This window comes from Ursus arctos, unplaced genomic scaffold, assembly GCF_023065955.2.
Source record: "Ursus arctos isolate Adak ecotype North America unplaced genomic scaffold, UrsArc2.0 scaffold_11, whole genome shotgun sequence".
NCBI lineage: Eukaryota > Metazoa > Chordata > Mammalia > Carnivora > Ursidae > Ursus > Ursus arctos.
In genome coordinates this window covers 31,809,815-31,827,078 of record NW_026622775.1, presented here as the reverse complement: position 1 = coordinate 31,827,078, position 17,264 = coordinate 31,809,815, and the positions used below count along the sequence as shown (strand labels likewise).

The 17,264-nt window shown below is 39.8% G+C and overlaps 1 protein-coding gene across 8 annotated transcripts in view; it reads right to left on the bottom strand.

Annotated features, from left to right (window-relative positions):
• IL15 (interleukin 15) overlaps positions 1-17,264 on the bottom strand; it is a 76,441-nt gene that overhangs the window by 24,768 nt on the left and 34,409 nt on the right. For 2 of the 8 annotated variants that reach the window (XM_026499393.4, XM_044384335.3), the window contains exon 1: positions 7,056-17,142. The exons of 3 other annotated variants lie outside the window; for them this stretch is intronic. The gene's annotated coding sequence lies outside the window, so the exon portion shown is untranslated. Of the gene's footprint in view, positions 1-2,167; positions 2,339-7,055; positions 17,143-17,264 lie in introns of those variants that run through there. 3 more of the 8 variants (XM_057310092.1, XM_057310093.1, XM_044384338.3) reach the window with 2 other exon arrangements.

Here is a 17,264-nt window from a genome sequence, read left to right as displayed (position 1 = left end):
AATGTGCTGTTCACTGTGTCCGTGAGGGCCGGGGCGTGATTAAATCTGCACTGGATACAGATCATCTTGACCAATGTGCGGAGGGTGTATGTGAGCAAAGCAAGACCGGAAAACAGGTCAGTTATTATTACAGTTGTCAACATAACGACCTAACCTGAGGAAGAAGCAATAGGAATTGAAAAGTAGCCACAATATTAGTTATCGTAGTAATACTGCCCAGCAAAATTGGCAGGGCTGGTTGGCCCTCTGGGAATGCTGGGTGAGGGAGGAGGAAGAGTCTAGGACGCCGAACCGGTTGTATGCTTTGATGTCAGGGTCGTGAGGTCACTAATTGAGATTGGACACAGGCAGGGCTCATGGGAGGGGAAGATGACTCACTCCGTGTTGCAAATGCTGACTTCGGAAGGCTGGTGGGATACCAAAGAAAATGTTCAGGCAGACCTGAACATTTTATGCAAATTAAAGCTTAAGAGATGGCAGGGCTGGAGACAGACTGCATTGGCTTAAAACCGTGAGTTCAGAGAAGATCAAGCTCGGAGAGCATGTAAAGAGAAAACTGCAGTGAGGAAAGAGAGAACAGCCATCCTTAACCTTTCTTCAGATAATGGCTTCAGTGAAAGGATTCTAATTGCTTCAGGTTATTGGTCACAGCTAACGTGATCACACAGCAAGCAATTACAGCGCTCTCATGCACTCTGACGGCGCATCTCCTTGAATGCAAGAAGCACATTTTTTCAATGTGAACGTTTCTGAAATAGGGTCGTGTCTTAGAAATGATCTCTATCCTCATCCTCAGAAAAGCTGTTATTAAAAAGATTGTGCTTCTTAAAAAATTGATGGTGTTTCACCGCGGGTTCTCTGGGAAGGAGGCTCTGACAGATTTATGGGCAGGACGTATATAGAGAAATGTCTTTAGGATCAGTATCTGTGAGGGAGGGGAAGAAAGAGCACTTGGGCAGAGGCCACTGCGCCTCACCAACTGGGCTTCGAGGAGCTCGAAAGCTGGGATGGCTCCCTGGAGTGGTACCAAGTTGGCAAAAGGCCTTAAAACACTCCCCTCCTCCCAAAACACTGGATGCAGGCTGCCTCTGGGTTGTGGGCATGACCTTGGACAAGGAGAGTTTCTCCCAGAGACAAATGTCCCGAGACTCTAGCGAGCAGCACTCCGGGCTGTGGTGGTAACCAAATCTTTCTTCATCCCTTACGGAGAATATGGCCGTAGCATGGCAGCCATTACAAATGACATTTATGAATGAAGGAAGTGCAGCATTTTTATGTCAATATCATTTTATCTTACTATGATCATGAAGTATTAAACATAAATTTTCTCTGGCACAACTTATTTTAAGATCTATTTTTAGTAAAAGTACAGGTCATATGAAATCCTACCCTATTTGGGATAAAGTAGATAAAGAGTTATTTCTGAAAATTAAAAAAAAAAAATTATGTACGATCAAAAAAGACATTCACTACAAAATTCCTAGGGATTTACTGAAAATTATTTGGCAATGAAAGAGTAAAATAATAATGGCAAGTGCTAAGTTACTGAGCGCTCAGAATGAGATCTTGGCAGATTTACCATAAAATCAGCAGAGCTCCAACACCTCTGTCTTGCATTGCCAATGATGGGGAAGCGACAGTCCTAGCCCTGTCGCGGGGGCACCGAGGGTGGGTGGCCCCAGCTTTTGGTCACCTACCTTCTAGAGGTCATACTGGGTAAGCAAGCAGGGACTAACTGCTTGCTAGGCAGGCTGCCAACACTTCCTTCCATCCATTTGGACTCCAATTGACAATCTAACTTCAGCAGACCTCATGAGGAATCGGACCTTATCAGTGACTTTAAGGATGTCAATACAACGCATCGGGGCCATGATGTCCCAGGTTGTCAGCCACTTTACACTCCCTCCCTGCATCTCTCACAGCAAGACCTGCCCACAGGGTAGGGATAGGGAGTCAAGAAGCAGCAGGAAGGACCTGGCCGAGCTGTGGAGGCACTGGCCTGTCCAATATTGGGTCAAGTGAAACCCAAAAGCTGCATTTCTCTGACGCTTCCCTCTAAACAAGGACTGCCTGACGGGAATTTGTGGGGTAATCAGAAATACCATATTTCCAGTAATGCCTTATCAAGGTAAACAAATACTTCCTAAACCATCAATAAGAAACAAACCTCATCCTCATTGGGGCGCCTGGGTGGCTCAGTTGTTAAGCATCTGCCTTCAGCTCAGGGTGTGGTCCCAGCATTCTGGGATCGAGCCCCGCATCAGGCTCCTCCGCTGGGAGCCTGCTTCTTCCTCTCCCACTCCCCCTGCTTGTGTTCCCTCTCTCGCTGGCTGTCTCTCTGTCTGTTAAATAAATAAATAAAATCTTAAAAAAAAAAAAAAAAAGAAAGAAAGAAACAAACCCCAACCCACTTTGCTATAGGAAAAAATAAATTTTCTCTCTAGTTGCTCTATAAAAAAATATTAAAAATCGTGATCATCTAAAAGAGGACACCTGAGTCTACACAGACAAAGATTTGTAGGAAATAAAGTATATAAAGATGAGTTAGGAAATTTATTACAAAATTAACATTTTGTGATGTTTGTGGCATTTTTCAGTTCCTTTAGTATCTGTAATTTGCGATTGCTCTTCCCACTCTAAATAATACCCCCCAAATGTGCTAGCTGACTAATTCTGTGTTCATAATTTAGTACTCTTTCTCTCAAAGAGGGCTCGGACACTGTAAATGCTTGAGGCCTGACAAACCTGGATTCGTTCTTATTTACGATGTGCTAGACACTTCTTCCAAGCACTCGATTGGTTTAATCATGTAAATGTATGAGGCAGATACTTTCATTAGATGAGAAAGTTGAGGACAAAGACTTCAAGGAACTTGCCAACAGTGACTCATGGGGGACAAGGCAGCGTCAAGATTTGAACACGTCCTGCTCCTGAGCTCATGTTCTTTCAACTCTACACTATACTGAAATAAGCAATTTATAGACTCTTTTGATGCACTTTGATATGCAGCCTTTCATTCATCATTCAACACTCACTGAGTCCCTTTTTTGGTTCAGGGAATGTGCTAGGTGCTGGATAATATCAGGCGGATACTATAAAGCTCCTAGCCCCCACAAACCATACGGACTAATAAGGAGACCCAAAAATACAATGGTAAGCATAATAAAATCAAAGGTATTAAAAGGTGCCACAAATAAATAAAGGAGAAATAATGAATTAAACATTCGCATCTGCCAAGTGAGACCGTGAGCAATGGCGTATAAACATAGGCTAAGTCTTCCTTTCATTCATGGAACATTGGATAGCTAATGTTACAATATCTTAAAATTTCAACTCAAGATAGTGGATATGTTTGGGATAACACATTTTTAAAGTTTCATTTCAGGATGAATTAACAGATGTTTTGAGTACCTATGATGTGACTGGCATTTTGATAGGTATTTGTTGATCACATTGAGAAAAAAATTTCGTCAGAGATGCTAGAATCTACCCTCTTTTGTAACGAGGAAGCTGAGGGCAAAAGGATATGTCGCATATGTTCCAAGAGTCATCTCTTTCAGGAAGCCTTTCCCTAAATGACCACAGTCACACACCATTTTGCCTGTTTCTAAATTCCACTTAGGCTTCGGTCTGTAGCTCTTGTTCTTTGGTTGGGTACTTGTTTTATACATATTGAGGTCATGAGCTTTTTAACTCTTTTTTTTTTAATGATCAATGATACCTTTAACATGTAAAAGCTATGGACTCTTTCCTCAGAAAAATGCACATAAGCACATATCCAAAATTTTAAATAAAATCATCTTAAGATTAAACATTCAGCCCTCTAAAGGTCTCAGGCTCCCAGGTTAAGGATCTTTCTTCTAGATTGTTGGCTTCATGAAATGATTTTTTCTTATAGATGCCCACAATACATGCATAAATTACATTTATCTGTGTATTTCCTATAGTGCTTAACATTGCAATAAATATGGCAGAAGCTTAGTAAATGTCCACTGATTTGAGTTATCCAAGAATAAAGTTGCAACCAACTAAAGACAGAGAAACAGCCTCATCACTCTCTGCCTGGTCATGTCTTACACTATTTCATGATTTCTCTTAAAAACAAAAACGGCGGGGCGGGGGGGGGGGGGGAATGCACCTGGGTGGCTCAGTTGGTTAAGTGGCTGCCTTTGGCTCAGGTCATGATTTCAGGCCCCATTGTCAGGCTCCCTGCTCAGCAGTTAGTTTGCTTTTCCCTCTGCCTCTGCCCCTCCCCCTAGCTCATGCTATCTCTCTCTCACTCTCTCTCAAATAAAAAAATAAAACCTTTAAAAAAAAAAAAGGACACAATCATTACCATTGTGGGCTCAGTTTTACAGTGGAGGTAAAATAAGCATTCAAACACAAACTCAGTATAACCACTTGGATAGGACTATACATGCAATAAAAATTCACATTTAGGAAAGGACAGCACCTGTAACAGAAAATACTCAATAAATATCTGTAGGGTGATTGTGAATACATGAATAATAAAAGATGAATGTAGGCTGCTGCAAAAGGAGAAGGCTTCTGGATGGGGTGGCAAATGCGGTCGGTATTGAAGAGTGAGTTGTGGTGAGCACCAGGTGTCGTATGAAGTGCTGAATCACTATACTGTACACCTTAAACTAATATTACACTGTATGTTAACTAACCGAAATTTAAATAAAAACTTTTAAAAAAAAGTGAATAAAATTTGAATAGGAAGTAGGATATTCCAGCTAATATAGACCCAGCATAAATAATACCATCTGATTAGGAGAAAACCCAACAGCTTCCACTGAATAGAAAGTATTGGAGGGGGTCAGAGGAAACTGTAGGGAAGCAAAATGTGTCACCCCAAAATGTGTCTCTTCGGCACTGGATTATTTTAAGTTGATTATTTTTAAGAAACAGAAGGTTCCAGGGAAACACCTTTGGCCTTCCCTCCAACCACCTAAAAGAATTTAGAGGACCTGCCTTGGGAAGGAAGCTATCAGCATGGATAACAAGTCTAATATGAGCTCTGGTGGTAGACGGGGAGGAACCTAACAAAACCAGTGCTTCTGCAGGCACTTGTTATGATGAGCACTGGGTATGACACGAAGGGGAGGAATCACTGAATTCTACTCCTGAAACCATCATTACACTATATGTTAAACATCTAGAATCTAAATAAAAATTTGAAGAAAATAAATAAATAAATAATAAATAAATAAATAAATAAATAAATAAATAAAGGGAGCCCCCACCTGTTCAGTACCCCCTCCCAAAACAAATATGTAGTCTTTTTCATCTTCCTGTGAATCGTCTTCCCTCCCTTTGAAGTCCCGGACCCCATCCCCTTCTCCTTAGCTCTGGATGGCCTCTAAGCCTCAACTGCCTGACTGCTTGTCGGCCTCAGCTTCTTAGGGAGCCCCCCTACATACAGAATTCAATTTAATTTTCTCCTGTTAATCTGTCTCGTGTCAATTTAATTCTTAGACCAGCCTCAAGAATCGTGAAGGGTAGAGGAAAGTTTTTCACCAATATAATACATCTGAGTAGTCAGGCTGGAGTAGGATTACATGTGACCTGTAAGTGAAGCTGAGGAATCTGATTTGATTTTCCAGATTCTTAGACAGTAATGTTACCTGACAGTTGTCCTTGACAGAAATTAATCATTAAATGCAAAACTGAAGAGAAAAAAGTCACATATCATGTTTTAACATCAGCCTGTATAAACAACTCAGACCATTCATTCATCTATTAATCAGACTATTGCCCTCATCTGATAAATAGTCCTTCTACTTGAATAACAAGTTTGTGATTCCTGGTAATTCGGCAGTCATCCTTTTTACGGGAAAGAAAAGACTTGATTTTTCAACAGTGAGAATTTGTAATTGATTTAATGCTGAGCCCATGTGTTAATTATTAGCTGGATAAGTACAGTGTTGGGTCATAATTAGTTCAGATCCTATATGAAATTTTCCAGTTCCTCAGCACATATGCCTAATAGGAGCTCACTTCTGGATTGTGGCCCTCTTTGTTACTGTTGCTTCCTTAAGTGTAGTTTTTTTTAATTTGCTTTCTCAAGCGTTCGTACTGTTTCTGTATTTTGACCTGGCTAGTAAAGCTCATCATTATTCAATCTCTCCACAACTCCACTCACAGTATGATTGAGGGATAGCCCCTGTAATACTCTACCTAGGAAGCTGGCATTCATGTTGTTCGTTCAAATGAAAGAATGAACAACTAGAGGTCATATCACCCGCCAAGGCACAGCCAGACCAGCCAAGGAACACAGAGGCCTAGACTCAAGGGATAGGAATGCTTACTCATCACTCAAAGTAACCTATAGGACAAGTAGTTAATCAGCACTAATGAAATCTCTGACATACAGACAAAGATATTTCTCAGATTCCAAGTCTCCTGAAACGAAACACACCTCCAAAGGACCAGATCGAGCGACATCAAAAGTGAATAAGTAGCCTCTGCTAACATGACCCTCAGGGCCTCTGATCAGCAGTGTCCACCTTCCTTGGGAGATTTTGCCCTGACGAACCCTCACTTGGGGACACCTGGGTGGCTCAGTCGGTTAAGCATCTGCCTTTGACTCCGGTCATGATACTGGGGTCCTGGGATCAAGTCCCGCATCGGGCTCCTTGCTCGGTGGGGCACCTGCTTCTCCCTCTGCCTGCTGCTGCCCCTGCTTGTGCTCCTGTTCTCTTCCTCTCTGACAAACAAATAAATAAAATCTTTTTTTTTTAAGATTTTATTTATTTATTGGACAAAGAGAGACACAGTGAGAGAGGGAACACCAGCAGGGGGAGTGGCAGAGGGAGAAGCAGGCTTCCAGCTGAGCAGGGAGCCCAATGCGGGGCTTGATCCCAGGACTCTGGGATCACACCCTGAGCTGAAGACAGACGCTTAATGACTGAGCCACCCAGGTGCCCCAATAAAATCTTAAAAAAACAAAAACCAAAAAACCCTCACTTGCAAGGCATCAGAGAATTTGGGATTTTTGAGCATTGGCTCCCCATTTTCCTGGGTGGGGCCACACCAATAAAATAGTCTACCTTTGTTCACTGTGAGAGCGCGGTGTCAGTTTGCACTGGCTTGCTGTGCGTTGAGTGGACGAACTCTCATTTGGTTCAGTTTCAGAAGTTTGATGGGGAAAAATCTGTAACTTGATAACATTAATTTTATTTGTGGAATTCAATTACCAATATATTCCAAGATTAGACTCAGTAAAGAAAATTCAGAGTTAATCACCAGTAAGTAAAGTTTTCCTACTGCTCATGTTTTCTTTCAACAAATATGGATCTTAATTTAAGAAGAGGGCGAACAAAGCTGGATATTAATGTATTAATAATTTATACGGGGAGCTAATAGTTAAACTTGCCTTTGCTATTAACTCTGAAAAAACACTCAGAAAAAAAACTCCACAGTTCAGCAGAAACTATTTTTGAAGGAGGAAAGGTACACTAGAAGTCTTGCATTAACAATCTCCATAGTAGAGCACACGCATTCAAATGTTGTATCTAATGTTGACTCCTCATCAAAAATTTTCAACAATTGTCTAGAAAAATCACTTCTCAGCAGAAATTACTTCGCCATGAGCTCTAAATCTGTGGATTAAATTGAAACCCACAGTCTGTATGGTGCCAAAGGAAAATAATGAGTCTTGGTCTCAGGAACAACAAAATGGGTCACTTCAAGTCTGGGAGTTACATACAACAAACGGAGAGAATAGACTTTCTGTGACTAACAACCCCTATCAAGCCAATTAATGACTCCACTGGAGCACCCAAAGAGATTCTGTTATCTGAAAAGAAAGCAGGCTCTATAATAGGGTAAAAAGGCCACGCAGAGTAATTGCCTTAGGAAAAAAAAATGTTTTCTCACTTTCCACTAGACATATAGGAAACATAAATTATATGGGAATGAGAAATATGTTAAGAAGCCCGTTATTTCACTTTGATTCCCCTGGGCACCCATTATCATGCTAGAACTGAATATTTACATAAAATAAACACCATTAGCAGCAAAGAAGATGACAGAAAATTCTTTTCCCACTTAGAGCATTTCAACAGCTGGGCTACCATGGGCCATTAAAGCACAATGGAGCAGCCTGCCTGGACTGCCACGTACCCTTTATTTATTTTTAAGGGAAAATGTGAAGAAATACCTGTATAGTTTAGACTCCCTTTGGCTGCTGAGCAAGCTGTTGCCAGGCAAAGCAGTCCAGAGGATTCTATTCCCCTTTAAAAAAGATGTCTTCTCCTCCTTTTTTACTTATGTTGATTAAACACACCAACTCATACGAAAAAGAGAGAGGGAAAGAAACCATGTTTCACAGTGCATCTCATGGAAGAGTTCAGAGAAAAATCAAAAGGTGTTTTGGGGAAAGAAGAAAAATATACACTAATGGAAAACAAGCCGTCTCTCAGGCTCTGCTTAAGGAAGGCAACGTACAACCACGAATACGTTACAGAATTACAGGGAGAATTTAGGTGCGCCCTGGCTGAGCTGAATATTGTAGATGTCAGCCCACAAAGACAGGGTGCCATGGCCACAGAATGTAGGTGGAGAAGAAGAAGTTTTAATACAGAAGAATTGGCATTAAAAGATGCTAATTTCAGTTAAGAAATCTCCCCCAAAATGTTTGATTAATACTCACTAAGGACACCCTGGTGCGAAGCAGTCCTTGGGAGCTATGCCTAGAGTAACAAAAGAGGTGAATTACTGACCATAAATGATATTTGGTCTTTGGCAGAGTAAATATCCAAGGAAGACACCCAGAAAGCGTGGGTCTAATGTACAGCACGGATGGGTCCAACAAGACTATGGGGCCCCTGAGGAAGGCTGGTGGGAGAGGAGTTCTGTAAGGAAGACAGTGGTCAGATGAAGGATGTGTCCAAATACACTGGGCAAACACAGCTCTGAGTTAAAACTAACACTCAGGTTCTGAGTTTTTAATGGCACCCAGGGCGGCAACTTATAAAGATAATTTCCGATCACATTTTATAAGACTTTCCTTTACAGCCAAGACATAAAGCCATCTCCATAAAGGAAGCTTTACAACAAAACTTTCCATCAAGTGTTTGACAGACACAGAACCAACCGACAAGTCTCTGATAGCCAAAGAACAACAAAAAAATAAAAACAGTGATACAATATTCATTCAGTGGAATGAAGCACATAAAACACAGGAGATAGCTCACTTGTGGACATGGTGCTGGTGGCATTCGGCTTCCTGCCTTGAACACTCAGAGTCACACTCTCCCTCCAGCTATAATAAAATATTGCTACCCAGCTAGAAAATCAACACATTGGCTTCCGAAGCACATGGACTCAGTCGTTTTCCTATCAGAATCCTACAGCTTTATGAAGCCACGTACTGACGGAATGGCTGTGTAAAAAGAAAATAAAACCGAAAGAAAAACAGACAAACAGCTGTTTTCTCTTGCACTGAGGCATCGCTGCAAACATATAGGAGTATAGGTTCTTCCACAGTGAAAACTCTTTTTGTTCTCTACATACTGAATGACAGCATGAATAGTCTTGTTCTGTTTGGGCTGCTATTTCCCAAACTTTATTACCAGAAAAAATCATTCCCTATGTGCATGTTGCCCATAATATCCTCCCTTCCAGGGAGAGAAGTTATAGCTCAGACCCCATTTCTAATTTAACTGTTCATTTAATTTTCTTTAACACTTTAACATATCAACTGGATGCTTTGACTTGTCACAACCGGGCCATCAAGTTGGAGGAGAACCCATAAGAATGGCAATACCAGTGCTTCATACGACATATTTCACAAAGAAAGGCAAAATCAACTTTGCCAAGACAACACATAACAACTCTGGCAATGGTCTGCCATCGCGATGTCTGTGTTTTCAATATTCCGTACTTTACCCTCAAGAGCAGATATAGGAATTTCTCATTAAAGAACAATCACGCATATATTGTGACTCATAACATGCCAAATAAAAGATATTTTGGTGAAATAAAGAGAAACAAGAAAAAAAATGGAACACTTATTTGAGAAGAGCAAAGTGTGCATAAAAGTTGAAATCCAGGGAAGTTTTCTTGTGTGAAGAAAAGAAAAACAATCCTATAACTTAAGTATGACAAGTTCCATACACATTCCAATGAATTTTACTATAATATTCAAGCACGTTCAACTATAAAATTTTTCATGTGTCTTTATGAGATCCAGCAAACAAATTTCTAAGCAATCAAACCAAAATAAATTAAATATTTCCAGCAATGAGGAAACTGACCAAAATATATCATAGATGTGATTAAAATAATAGAAACGTAGAACTGCTCATTTAATAGCTGGGGACGATAAAGTTCAGAGATGTCTATGACTTATCCCAAATTACATAGTTATTGAGAAAAACCAGTACTGGACTTTGTTTCACACACAAACTACACTGTTCCTAATACAAGGGAGCAGGTTATAGCCGATAAGGCTCTGTCTGACCTGGTTAAGTCATGGGGAAAAAAGCAGATGCCTGTTATCGTCTTAATGAAGAGGAAAATAAGAAGATTCAAAGATGCCAATAAAGAAATCAATGGTTCTCTCAAAAAAAAAGTTGCCCTCGGGGCGCCTGGGTGGCTCAGTCATTAAGCCTCTGCCTTCGGCTCAGGGCGTGATCCCGGCGTTACGGGATTGAGCCCCACATCAGGCTCCTCCGTTGGAAGCCTGCTTCTTCCTCTCCCACTCCCCCTGCTTGTGTTCCCTCTCACACTGGCTGTCTCTATCTGTGTCAAATAAATAAATAAAATCTTTAAAAAAAAAAAAAAGTTGCCCTCAACAGCCCAAGAAATATATGCCATATAACGGTTTGTGTTACTTAAAATCAACAAAATAACACTTATCTGTTTTCCTTTGTCACAGTGTGCACCACTTCAAGTATTCTGCTTCATAAAAATCCATGTGGTCTCCAGTCAATGGCAGCTTCATTTGATTAAGAATGGGATTTTTCTTAACTGACTTTCTATCTTCTGCAGTTTGCAGCAATCTTTAGCACATTGCTATAGGAATGATAGTCACCCAACTCAATTGCTTCTTAAAAGTATATAAATAAAAACCACGATTGCACTCAAACTTCCAAAAGAAACGGAAATGAGCATGACTCTTAGTTAACCGACTCTTTAAAGTGTGTTTATAAGATAAGCAGGGTGCAAAGGAGAAACCAAAGCTTGAGGTCAAACGGGGCAGACTAAACCAACAGTAGTGTGAATCACAGAAATGTGGAGAGCTAACAAAACCTAATGTATGTGATTCTGGGCCATCTGGGTCTCCTGTTCTACAGGACCAGTGTGCATGGAAAGCTTGTGTTGGAACCCTCTGAGGCAGTACTTTTTACAGCACTATGTGGCACCAGCACAGTCTGGCTACATAGCAATAAGACTAGGCTCCAAAACGCCCATGGATAACAACATCCAACCCTCTGATCAATGTGACGCAGGCACAAAGGTCTATCATTCAACTAAAACCCGGGCTTGACCTCCAAGCCTGTGAATTACTGTTTTGAGTAATAGGATGTGGCAAGTGGAATTATACACTCCACATCACCCCAAAAATCCCACCCTAAATGTGCATATGATGAAGGATCACCCCTGGGGTTGTGTTATGTTATATGGGCACAGCTGACCTTAAGAGAGAAATTATTGAAGGGGGTGGAGCAGGTGGCAAATCTAATCACACGAGGCTTTAAAAGAGAGAATTTTTCCTGTCTGGTGGCAGAAGGGGAAGCCAGGGAGTCTCAAATCATAAGGAGGACTACACAGGCCTTGGAGGGAGTAAGAAGCAATCCTGGTGGCCTCTAGGAGTGGTGCATGACCCCTGCTGAGAACCAGCAAGGAAATAAGCACCTTACTCCTACAACCACTAAGTTCTGCCAACGAGCTGAATGAGTTTGGCATGGATTCTTTCCAGAGCCTCCAGATAACAGCCTAGCCTGGCAGAAAACGTAATTTCTACCCTCAGACCCTGAGCAGACTATCTAGTTGAGCCTGTTGGACTTTTGATCTCCAAAACTGTGATATAGTTAATGGGTGTTAAGTCACTAAGTTTGTAAACATTTGTTATACAGCATAATATAGAAGGAAATTTATTGAACTTCCCGAGCTTCTGAAAAACATAATAACACAAATCCTTAATGGTTTTAATGAGAAGGCACACTATGTGCCTGGCACAGTATTTGACGTGCAGGGAGAATTTAAGATGCGATTACTGTACCTTTAAACACTTCATTTTACGACACTTCAGAGATTTCTGACACATTTTGTAAGTCAACCTTTCTGAGACCCTCTGCAAACTTGTTTGGGTAATACTTCTGCCTCTGTTCCCCTATAAACTGAACAGATTTACAGGTTTGTGAAATTAAAGTGAAGTTTTATATGAGCTATCACAATAAAATAATCAGATGATTCTACAAAGCACACGTGAAAAGCAGTCTTGTTAATTTCTATGCGCCCTCGGGTGACCATTAAGTACCCAGAACAAAAAGGATCCTCATCCTAATCCTTAAACAAAGGTCCCAAGTGCTCTAGGTTGTGGCTTTCTACTACAACAAAGAGCACCTGAAGAATGACCTGAAACCTACGTAAATCTGGTATCAACTTTAGTGAAACATATTAAATATTGGCCCCCAAGCAGAAAGATCAAGTGCTTTGTGAATGTTCAATTTGTTGAGTTGTGAAACTGCTCCAAATACTGTGCAGTTACCAAAGTACAAATGTGTGTTGAGAGAGAAGGGCAGATAGTTAATTAGGCTGGACTATTCGGAATGGAATAAGAAACTACGGTGTTTGTTCTGAGAGAGAGAAACCATATCATAAAATTGAAAAGGAGTGAATCCATGAGGCTTTTGTCAGGATGACAGGGTAATGGACAACAGTTAGGAACAGGTAGCAAATTACAGAATGTGAGTGGAAACACACGGTGAGAAGGAAATAAAAACATTACCTCTTATATGTCATAAGAGGCAGGTGTGTTCAGAGAACTGCCATCTAATAGTGGGGAGCTCTGTGGACAGCGGTCCCAGGAGGTTATTATCCATCCAAAGAGTGCAAAGAAGCTGTAGGAAGCTGTTGGGAGCAGAGAAACGTCGTCCACATAGGAAATATGGTGAGGAGGTAAGGCGAAGTTGGGGTATTTGATTTGGGTGACCATAATTCCCAGAGCAATGTGCTACGGGAATTGCCAAAAACACAAAGTCAATCAAATAAAATCATATCCTGGATCACATAACGCTACCATTTAACAAGAGACCACGTGTGTCATTGGGCTGAATGTCTGACCTTTTGCACACAACGAAGAGATGGATCGTTGTATGCTTTTTCTTTTTCAATGCCAAACAACTATGGGTCCTGATCCAGAAAACAGGGCTTCTATTGTATTTGTAATTGGATGAAAAATACGTAAAGGAAAGAAGGAAATTTCATCGGTTTACCCCAAAGTAACCCATTCAACAAATATCGATCGCCCACTACAATGCTGTAAGTCCTGGCTATGATGTAAAGATACAACGGTGATCAAGGTCAATGTCATACCTGTCCTCGCTGAACTCACCATCCAGTGAGGAAGACAAACCCACAGCTATTATATAATAGTGGGAATTACTAGAAGAGGACACTACGAAAACATATGAGAGAGGTGTCTAGCCTGAAAAAGACCTTCTGAAGGAAGTAACATGGAAGCTGGGACCTGCAGGGCAAGCAGACATTCCTTAAGTGAGAAGGGGATGGGACCGTTCCAAGTGGAGGGGGCCACATACCGAAAAGCTAGAAGGTAAGAAACTGAGTTGTGTTTTTGAGAAAATGAAGACATTCCCTAAAGCTAGGGCTATACTCAACATATATACTTGCCTATAAACTGGAATACTTTTACTTTGTTATTACTGCTTTTATGTAGGTTTTTAAATTGGGCAGTGCCAAAGTAGAAGTGGTTAGGAGCTCTCCCTGATTTTATGTATGAAGTCTGCTCTTATGTATGAAATCTACTGCTCAGTCTAGATCCTGTGAACATTTTTCGATGGAAAAATTCTTGCTACACCCAAATGTTTGAAAACCCTTGTTCTTAGCAAAAGGGGCAAGTTTGTATTTCCATTTTGTCATACATACCCACGAGATATTGAAGTATATAAATTATAAAGTCACCGAGACTACGAAACAACAAAGATACAAGCAACAAAATATTTTGTTGTGAAGTCATTTAAAAAGTAAGGAAATTCTAACCAATCGAAATGACATTGAAACTAACAGATTAAAACATCAAACAAAAAACTAAAGTCCTTATCCCTAGTCTATGCTCTCTAAGCCTTGGTTATACACAGAGAAAAAAAAAAAACTGAACTAAAATATATTTATCTTTTTGTCATCGAGGAATAAAATTGACAGCTATTAAGAATTTATTTCCTATTGCTAAACCACTGAAGATAGTGTAATGCTCAACTAACAAGACTTTAAAATTCTCAAACTAGTAGATTTCCTCATAGATACAAACATATCCTTCATTCAACACAACAGTTAGAAGTAGCTACAATTTTTCTTTAATTATAAACAATTACTATGAGCTGTATAGAACTTAAACCACATCTTATTTCATATTATTATTTGCTAGCAATGATTGCTGAAGTACAGAAAAAATATATACAACTGTTAACCCTTGTATCCAGAAAAATATTTACATTTTATCAAATGTGAAATAAAAACCCACCTGTTACGAAGCTGGCCATAACAACCCTTGCCATCCCTGTGCCCTTATACAATGTGACTTCCCCACTCCTCCCATTAAGATGTGGAGTCTATTTCCCCTCCCACTAATCTGGGCTGGCCCCGTCCCTAGAACTTGCTATGACTGAGAGGATGTGACAGAAACAATGAACAATCTGAAAACTAGGTCCTAGGAGGCCTTGCCACTGTGTTTTCTCCAGCTTGGAATGCTTCTGCAGCCATGAAAGAAAATCCAGAGAAACTACTAACTAAGAAACTACATGGAGAGAAAAATTCAGACCACAGCCAGTCCAAGTTCCCAGACATGTGAGTGAGGAGACCTTGAATAAGACCAGACAAGACCAGCAGAAAAGCTGCCCAGCCAACAGAGAGAATCACGAGAAATAACCAAGTGTGGTGGCTTTAAGCTACTACATTTTGGATGTTTCGTTACATAGCAACAGATAACTGAGTCACTATATATAAATTTTTCAATCACAAGATTTAGAAAATATGAGTTCATAATTCCTTGTCAATATAGCCCTCTGTAACATGAAATCAGCTAACCTTCCATAGCACTCTGAAGTACTTTTCACAACCTCATTTTTTCCTAACATAACCTATGAGCTAATTATTATTACTATCCAGATTTAAAGAGGAGGAAACAAAGGCTGATTCGTTGACCCAGCTAGTAAGTGTGCCCACAAAACGGAGCCTCCCCATTAGTCTGTGAGCTTCTTTAGAGAAGGCTTATCTAACTAACACTTTGCATCTCCAGCACACGCACGGTGACCAAAATAAAGAAGGTATTTTTCAAAGGCTGAATGGATGAATGCATGGATAGACAGCCGGATGAATGAATCAACTGGCACTTTCTTTGCTATTTTAAATATTTAAGAAAACTAATACACACGTAGCCCTCCCCCAGGCCCAGCACCTCCAAGGTCTTTCTTTTCCATGCTTGTTGTTTTAGCTGTTTTTCACTTGAGTTAGTACCTAGATATTTTCTATTCTTGGTTGTCTTCTCCGAAGTCAAATTCTATTTCTCAATGTTTCTCTTAAAACTGAGAACTTGAAACTGAACATAATAGTGAGTTTATCTAAAACTACTCTCTGTAATCTGAACTCTGCATCTTTAAGAAAGTAATATTCTTTGTGGATTTCAAAAGTTCGTCTGAAATAAAGCATCACCTTAAATAAAACAAAAATAATTTCTAGGTTTTAACACGAAAAGATCGAATCACTCTAGAAATCTGTTGTAAAACCAAAATGCCTTGGCTAAATTTACAGTCAATAAAATTCAGTGAGGAAAATGTACTGACTCTGTAGTAATCTACTTGAATCGAGGGAATAAATGGACTCATTAATTTTGGCTTGCTTAAGGGCCTTCTTGAAATTGTACCATCGATTCTGGTTAATTTGGATAGAAGTAAAGAACTCAAATTGTTTTATTAAATTCTTTCTATTGCACATTTACTTCGGTCAGTTTTAAAAGAATACAACAACATAAATAGTCTCAATGTCTTAAAGTCAAGCACAGCTGGCTAAAACTCTTATGTCCTGTTGTATTCTATCATTTATCATAATGGGAGCATCACAGACCAAAAGTATCACTTTTTATCTCTGCCACACCCAGTCAAACATAATTCTGCGTTAATCTCCATGGAACTATGAAATCACGAAATCCCTGAAATGGTTAAGGTCTCATCAGTATTTTAAAAACATATCTGTTCTCATCAGTATGTTAAAAACATACCTATATTAATTTTATTGAACTGACTTCCGTAGCCAGTTGAAAGAGAAGTTCTTACAAAGTAACTTTATAGGACTCACAAGAAGAAAAACATAATTTTATAAAATCTATTTCTAGGCAAAAATTCTTTTACTTTAAATATTTATATAATTTTATGTTCATGACACTATTCAATTTTAGTTAGAATACTGTATATACATGTATCCATGCTCACTAATGATTTCTCAAATCATATAGATGCTGACGATGAAGAAATCAAAATCGAAATCTCTAACTTCAACAACTCTGCCAAGGTTCTGCTCTTTTGCAATAAATTACACAGGGCTTGGCAAACTATGTCTTTAGAGGGCAAATCGGTTGCAGCTTGTTTTTGTTCTATAATTTTACCTTTTTAAAATAATTAAAAGAAGAGTTTAAAACATTTAAAAAGAAGATTCTATAACAGATTCCATATTTGGCCCACAAAGACTAAAATATTTACCTTCATGCCCTTAACACAAAACATTTGTCAATTCCTGACCAATGGATGTTGCTACCTGTACCCATCACTATCTCAAACTTAACCTAAAACCAAAGTTTTTCTGCCCAGACCTATAAAAACTCTTACAGACTATAGGAGAGAAAAGAATACCTCCCAGCACACACTCCCCTTCTCCCAAAAAAAAAAAAAAAAAAAAAAAAAATTCTCTCTAGACAACACCACCTTCTGACAACTCTCCATTTCTCTCCAATTCAACATTGTCCAGAGCCTCTCTGTGACCCCAGCCAGCCATCTCTATGTATTCCTGGATCCCTGCTG